This window comes from Coptis chinensis, chromosome 7 (assembly GCF_015680905.1).
Source record: "Coptis chinensis isolate HL-2020 chromosome 7, ASM1568090v1, whole genome shotgun sequence".
Taxonomy (NCBI): Eukaryota; Viridiplantae; Streptophyta; class Magnoliopsida; order Ranunculales; family Ranunculaceae; genus Coptis; species Coptis chinensis.
The window spans coordinates 74,076,063-74,084,360 of NC_141462.1; the positions used below are offsets into that span (position 1 = coordinate 74,076,063).

At 34.9% G+C, this 8,298-nt stretch overlaps 1 long non-coding RNA gene across 1 annotated transcript; it reads left to right on the top strand.

The window, feature by feature from the left end:
• Positions 1-4,375: 4,375 nt before the first annotated feature.
• Positions 4,376-5,804, top strand: LOC147488828 (uncharacterized). The gene is made up of 2 exons (XR_015203158.1): positions 4,376-4,620; positions 5,503-5,804. It is a non-coding gene; the product is annotated as an uncharacterized LOC147488828 (long non-coding RNA).
• Positions 5,805-8,298: the final 2,494 nt, after the last annotated feature.

Here is an 8,298-nt window from a genome sequence, read left to right on the forward strand (position 1 = left end):
AAGCCTAACATACCATTATCTACACTTCAAGCCACTCACAAAGAGCCATACCCACAAAGAGTCTTGCCCACGAAGAGTCATGCCCACAAAGGGCGTGTCGTGCCCGCAAATAGCTATCTTCACAGAGAGTCATGCCCGCAAGAGGCAATAATGCCCACAAAGAGCTATGCTTACAAAAGGTATCAATCAACAATGCAAGAAGTGGAGTACCTCCAACTAATGTTGGAACTCAACTCTATAGAGAACCTTCTACAACCCAAAGCTCTCTTGCCCTTAGCAAAGAAACAAATTCCCGTGTACAAAACCTATCATGAGCCTCCACCATTTCCTGCATATCCACCCCACCAATCTTTGAATGACCATCTCTAACAACTTCTTTTGAAGTCGCTTGGCTCATCGCCCTTGATATTCAAGACGTATGCAACCGAGTCCAGTCGACTATAATGTTTCATTGGCTTATCATGCACATATTTTGTAACTTGTTTCACACTTCTCTTTGGCTTTGATCTAGCCAAAGCTTGTTGCTCAGGTTGTTGTAGCTATACTTCTTGTTGATTAGTTCATTTAATAAGAATCTTGTTCTCTATAACATCTTTTGATGCTTCCATCTCAATCACTTGAGATTCTATGGAATCACCACTATCTCCAAATTCTCCGACCTGCTAAAATGTAGCACCGAAGTATAATAAAAGGTAACCTCACTGCTGACCAAAAACTTATGGTTCTCAAGACAACACAATCTATATCTCTTTCCTCCCTATGCATAGCCCAAGATCGAATATAACTTTCTTAGTTTTAGAATAAAGCTTACTATCATTCATGTGATAGTAAGCACTAGATCCAAACACACGCAAAGTGTCATAATCGGTTGGTTTCCTCCTTCACTTCATAAGGTGTCTTGCGCCTATCGCGAATTGGTGATCTATTGTACAAGTAACACGCCATGGCCACTACATTTGCCAAATAATCTTTGTCAAGATTGGTATGCATAGCCCAAGATCGAATATAACTTTCTTAGTTTTAGAATAAAGCTTACTATCATTCATGTGATAGTAAGCACTAGATCCAAACACACGCAAAGTGTCATAATCGGCTGGTTTCCCTGTCTTCACTTCATAAGGTGTCTTGCAGTCTATCGCCGGAATTGGTGATCTATTGTACAAGTAACACGCCATGGCCACTACATCTGCCCAAGAATCTTTGTCAAGATTGGTATTGGAAAACAAACACCTAGCTTTCTTAAGCAATGTGCGATTCATTCTTTCTGCTAACCCATTCTGCTGCAGCGTGCCCCTCACTATCCAGTGTCAAGCAATACCATGTTGCGCACAGACTTCCTTGAAAAGACCATAGGGGGATACTCAATACCATTATCATACCTCAAAGTCTTCACCTTTCTTCTTGTGTGATTCTCAACTATTGTTTTCTAATTTTAAAATATTTCGAAAATTTCATCATTGGACTTCAAGATATATACCATACCCACACATAGCGTGTGTAATCATCAATGAAAGAGACATAATACCGATTATCTCCCTCAGAAGCCACTTTGGAGGGCCCCCACACATTTGAATGCACATAATCCAAGATGTCTCTCGTCTTGTGCTTGCTTGTACCGAACTTGACTCTGCACTTCTTGCCATAGACACAATGCTCACATAATTCCATACTTGGTTTCTCCAAGTCTATTAGTAGTCCTCGCTTGCATAACTCAGATAATCCCTTTTGACTAATATGCCCAAAGCGCATATGCCACAATTTTGTGTACTCATAATTATCACCATATGTACCCACTGTTATATCATCTGTCACTATATTGCCCAACAAAGTATACAAGTTTCCATATCTTTGACCCTTCATAATGACTAAAGAGCCACTAAAGATCTTTAGGACTCCACCATTTCCGACAAACTTGTGGCCTTCGGAATCCAAGGTACCAAGAGAAATGAGGTTTTTCTTTAATTCGGGAACATGCCTCACATCGGTTAAAGTTCTCACCACACCATCATGCATCTTGACTCGTATAGTTCCAATCCCTATCGTCTTACAAACAACATCATTACCCATCAAAACGGAACCTGCACTCAAGTTCTCATAGGTAGCAAACCACTTCCTATTTGGACACATGTGGTAGGAACACTCGGAATCAAAAATATACCTATCAGTAATGTAGTCATCTTGTGTAGACACCGAAAGACTTACATCATCCCCATCGAAGCCAGAAGCAAGACTTACTTCACCAACATCCTCATTCTCCAACTTACCACTCATCTTGTTACCAACTCTTTTTCGGGCTAGGGCAATCACTTAGATAATGTCTTTTTTTCTTGCAATTGTAATACCGTACATGTTTTAAAAGCTTCTTAGAACTACACTTCCACTTGACCTCACTCTTGTTGTCCATTATTGTGTTTCTTTATCAAACTTCACACTAGACATCTTGGGAACCATTTCTACAAGTCACAAAGTAACTCACAAGAAAATTCACTTGGGAATTTTATCAAACACTTTGTCTTCATAAATTTGAGCACCTTAGGATTTAACCAAAAACTCAAACTCAATACTCCCTATGTCTTAACCATAGAGCTCTGATACCAATTGTTGTGAATCAATGTAGAAGCGAGTATACACAAACAAGATCAACCACAAAGGTGTGACCTTTAATCAAGATAAGTGTTCTAACAATACCTCCAATTCAAGCACAACCCAATAACTCTATCAACTAGCAAAGCATAAACAAGTAATTAAAGAGATGAAACAAAGAACACACACCACAACTCAAGGATTTAAGGTGGTTCGGCAATATGCCTACATCCACACGGTGAGACCGATGGTTCCACTAGATGAACAAGAATATTACAAGAGGATTTACTTTGATTGTACACAATAATCAACTCTCAATCACTCACAAAGAATGCTCTCTCAAATCTCTCTCTTTTTTCTTCTCACCATTAGCTTAGTTTTGGGTCAAAATCCTAACTTCTTTTATATAGTAATCCCAAATTTTATGTAAGACAAAATTGAATCATCTCGGTTTATCTTTGAAAACCAAAATTTTACTGCAGTAAGGGCATGGGGCCCTTCACCAAGGCATATTATAGGACGTGCACCCGTTGTGAAGAATCAACTTCAAGTACTGATGTGCGCCCTTTTTGGAGAAACTCTATTGTGATAGACTAGGGGTTGTGTGCCCCTTCACCAAGGCAAAACCAAGGGTGTGCACCACTTGTGTAATCTCAACAGTTTTACCCAATTCACAACAACAATGGAGAAATAGTCCAATTAGCATACGTTAGGTGGGTTAAGGTATGTTTTATATTATAAGCTAAAGGTGATTCTTGATCGAGGGGCTAAAGGGATGTGAGCTGCTACATAAAAGAAAGATCGATTATGGTTCAATTCCTTCAAACTCCATGCATCCAATTAGGACCCATCCTCCTGAAAATGTAATCTATTTCAGCCTAGCTAGTAAAAAAATTGTCGTTTAAAACAAGATGCATTAGTTGGTACTAGCACTAGAATTCAAGTAATTGGTCTTGAGTTCAGGTTGCTCAAGATTTATTTATTTATTTTTTTTTTATTTATTTTTTATTTATTTTTTTTTATTTTTTTTTATGTTTTGTACATCCGATTAGGGCTAGCAATGGGTTAGGTAAGAACCAATACCCGATCCAGTCCGAACCAATAAAAGCGGGTCGGGTAGTTAGCAATTTGGATTGGCAATGGATCTTGAAAATCATAACCGTACTCTTATTGGATTGGTTATAAATTAAGTATGTGTCAAACCGTTATGGGCCCAATCCGGTTGAAATTTTGACCAGAGTCTTTTTGTGACGTTCGCCTTCAAAAAAAATAATAAACAAGAATTGATAGAGTTCAAATTTGTAAGCTTAATAAATGTACGTAGAAAATCCTTTTTTGGGTCAATTGTGCTGAACTACATATCTAAAAGCAGTATAAGTTCAATAATGAAGGTGACCACCCTATACTCTAAGAACTTCTTATAGTTGGTTTTGTTAGAGTACATGGATCAGCTTAGCAAGGAAAACTGGTTGGGCAAGTGTTGGGAGCTCTATGCAGAGGGTTGTAGGCAACAACCACTACAAAAAAATGGACTTTTTGTGTCGCTTATATCCAGAAGTGACACACTAACTCTGTTAAGATGCTTTTGGAGAAAGAAAAGGGGTTATGGGTCATTTTCAGAGAAAGCGACACAATGAGAAACTTATTGTGTCACATTTTCCTTCACCGATACAAAGAAAAAAATTTGATGTGTCACTTTTAATTAGTCCATGTGACACGTCAATACCAATGTAAGAAAAATGAGAAGCGGCACAAAATATGGTTTCTATCGAAATTTACAAGGGACCCAATTTACAAAAGTGAAAAAAAAAACAAAGAGAACTGGCCAAAACAAACACCCACGAAAAAATGAACTTACAACATAAAACCCTAGACAAAAGAAAAAAATTAAACTCGCTGCCTTCTCCATCTCGCATCCTCCAACCAACTTGCGAAATAGGAAAAGAATTGAAAACTCTCTCTCTCTCTCTCTCCCTCCATCAAAATCGTTCTTACCCATTTTCTTGAACCACAAATTCAAGAAATTCTTCTAAGAAGGTCAGTTTTGAATTTTTTTAGTTTAAATTTAGTTTTGAATTCTATTAGTTTCAATTGTTTTGAAATTTTGAAGTCATCTAAAAAGGTCAGTTTCTGCCGATTTCCTTAATTTGCTCTATTTCAGTGTAGTCTAAGGTGCGATAAGTTTAAATCCCTGCGTTTGTACATATTAAACCCAAATTAAGGAGCAAAGTGCGTTGCGTGAGTCAAGGTTCAAGTCATCAGACTCTAAAACATTGCACATTCCTTTAGTAACAAAGTTGAGCCATGATTCGTGATGACTAATGAGTAGGTGGAATAGAGCAATATCTTCAAGAATAGCATATTCTTTGTACGCTCTTAACATTCCAATAGCGAAGTGTTTGTGCACTCATGATTAATACAATAAGTCACATTTTATTTGTTTTGTTCAATTTTTAAATATTAGGGATTTCGCTTATTATATTTAGAAAAGAGAAATATCAGTATTGAGGCATATGATGCAATTTGAAGAGCTACTAAGCAATTCAGATTTTTATGGAAGGCCACAAATAGAAAATTTTAGAATTATATCAATTTGGAACTTTGCCAAATTATAGTTTATATTTTCAATTCATTACCTTTTGAATAAGTGTGCAGTCACCATGGACAACGTACATAAATACACGGGTGTAGGAGAAGTGATCTTGAACTGTATTTGTATTTTTTTCCTTGCGAGCTTTGCACTTGAACCAATAATTTTTAACATGTGTATCCTGTTCAAATGTATGGTTGAGAAAACAATTGGAATGTACGACGAAAATGAAGAACAATGGCTAGAATCCTTCTTTACTTCACTACAAATCGCTTTTGGATGTTCCACGTAAAAGTGCACTAATGTAATTTCCACTAAAATGTTCAAAGGCATAGGTGATCGAGTTGGATGCATGACAAGAATCCTTATGTCTTAATCGGCTGTTACTGCTTCTCCGTGAGTTAGATTCTTGCTCTAAAGCAATAGAGATTGGAATGTTGTCGAAAGCTTGGGGTTCTTTACACTATTTTATTCCTTCTCAAATATGGTTTTCATTGGATCAATCAAAATGTGGATTGTTTATGTTTAACTCCTTATGTTAGACGCATGTTCATACCATCACTCATCATTATTATCATTACAAGCAGGTTTTATCACTACACATTTACTGAGGTTTAACTAGAATTGAAGATAATGGTGCATTTTATTTCATACATCCAAACATACAATAACAATGTTACCAGTGCAACTATAACGGGATTGCTAAGTTAGTCTCCCGTTATTATGTTTGTGGTCCTGTAAGAGTAGCTGATCAATGATCATCGATTAATTTTTTTTTTTTTTTTTTTTGGTGTGCCAGTGTGTTTGCGTTACTTTCTCCTAAATGTATTGGGGCTGAAGGGCTTCAAATCAAAGGATTTTATGCTTTGAAACATATGGCAAAGGCAATGTGTATAAAGCTCTAGACATGGTCAAAGGCATAGGTGTTAATTTAATCTTTATTTGTTTTCTTTCTTAAAACTATAACACTTATAACAAATGAATTTGCAGGTTGCATTGCTATCTACTTTTATTAACATGTTGCAAAATGCAAATTAAACTCTAAGGACATTTCGTGCCGAAGGCATGGGCAATACCTAGTACTATTTACATTACGGAAATTAGGATCCAATTACAAAAGACCGGGTCCACCCAGTTCAAATTGAGGTTATTGGTTCGGATCATGAATGGAATCAAGGAAAAGTTTTTGGTTCGGTTTTAGTTCTCTAACTCGATCAAATATCTATTCAGTTTGGTCCCGCTTTGGATTTGCATTGTTGAAAAACATAATGGTTTTGGATTTTCAAATATCTAAAGCGATCCAACCATAGTTATCAGACCCAGCCCGGACACTGACCCAGCAAAGGAGCTGGGTCACTGGGTTACAGGTTCGACTAATGGGTCATTGGTTCAACTAGTGGGTCAATACTTAAGTTGAAAATATTATATAATTCACTTAGTACATACATTTTCACAACTTCATTAGTGGCCCAGGTGGTCTTAGAGCCATTTTATTTTTCAATAAACCAAAGTTTGAGTCTATACAATATAGTTATCAGACCCAGCCCGGACATTGGCCCGGTAAAGGAACTGGATCACTGGGTCACCAGTTCGACCAGTGGGTCACTGGTTCAACTAGTGGGTCAATACTTAAGTTGAAAATATCATATAATTCACTTAGTAAATATATTTTCACAACTTCATTAGTGGCCCAGGTTATGTTTTTCAAAATTAAAATATTTTTTACTAGTTTACTATTAGATGTTATTTATATTTCTCTTATATAGTTAATAACTAGCAAGAAAAGTTGTTGTAGTGTAATGGTAGAGATCATAGCTTGTTTAATAGTCACCCAAGGTTTGAGTCTTAGTACCAACAAATTAAAATTTTATAATTTCTATCCCTATATTGAATTGATGATCAACGTTTTTTTATATCTTCAAAAAAAAAAAAAAAAAAAAAAAAAAAAAAAAAAAAAGTTTAATTGAAAAATAAATTAAATCATTTATAATTTAAAATGGGTGAAAATTGAGGACAAACGCCATTAGGAATGCATAAAATTGATATATAAGAATCTTATTTTAACCAATACTCTAGTAGTTTTAATTTCATGTTATTCATATTCACCCCTCGAACATGCACACGTCATTTCACAAACTGGCAAAATGGTCATGGTTGAGGGAGTCATTATTTGTAGTTCTGTACTAGATGCCTATAATAAGTTTTTGAGAAAAAAAAATCGCTCCTAAGCGCTTAGGAGCGAAAAGTCTCCTAAACACACATCCAACATCTTTTTAATTAATAATTAACTCTAGTTATTTAAAATTTAACCAAACATTTATTTTATTCTCTCTCCAAATCCTTTCATTTTTTTTCTCCACAAATTAAATCTTTAATTTATTTGTGTTCCCATAAAAAATATATATATCAACAATGAAAAATTCGTAAGACTCCAAATATATTATTCCATCTTTCTCTCATATTTCTTTCCCTCCTCTTTCAACTTTGGTGGTAAAACAAAAAAGAATAAATAAATTAAAAAAAAGTTATCTAATAAATTGAAAAGTACACTAGCTAACATTTATGAAAAAACTCTTAAATTTTATCATAATTTTGAAAGAAACATAAATGTAATTACAAATTGCAAATGTTGTAGTGTAGTACAAACCCAAAATACTGATGATAATAGCCAATTCAATACAAAATAAAATTGAGAAATTTGCATTGTAATTGAATGAAGTAGAACCACTTGAAAAATATGCAACACAATTAAAATTTTGTTTAATAATTTATTTTTTATTTTTTATTTTTTATGGAAATACAAATTAAAGAAAGAAAAAAAAATGGAGAAAAATGGAATGATTTGGAGAGAATAAAAAAAAAATATATGGTTAGATTTTAATTAATTAACTAGAGTTAATCATTATTTAAAAAGAAGGTAGATGTGTGGTGGATGGGTGCGTAGGAGGCCCTCCTAAGCACCAAGGAGCGAATATTTTCTCTAATTTTTTGAACCAGTTTTTAAGCAAGGAATAAATAAGGTGCCTGATTATTCATGGGTCCTCACTATCCAAAATATATATATATATATATATATATATATATATATATATATATATATATTTCAAACAAAACATCAGAACCAC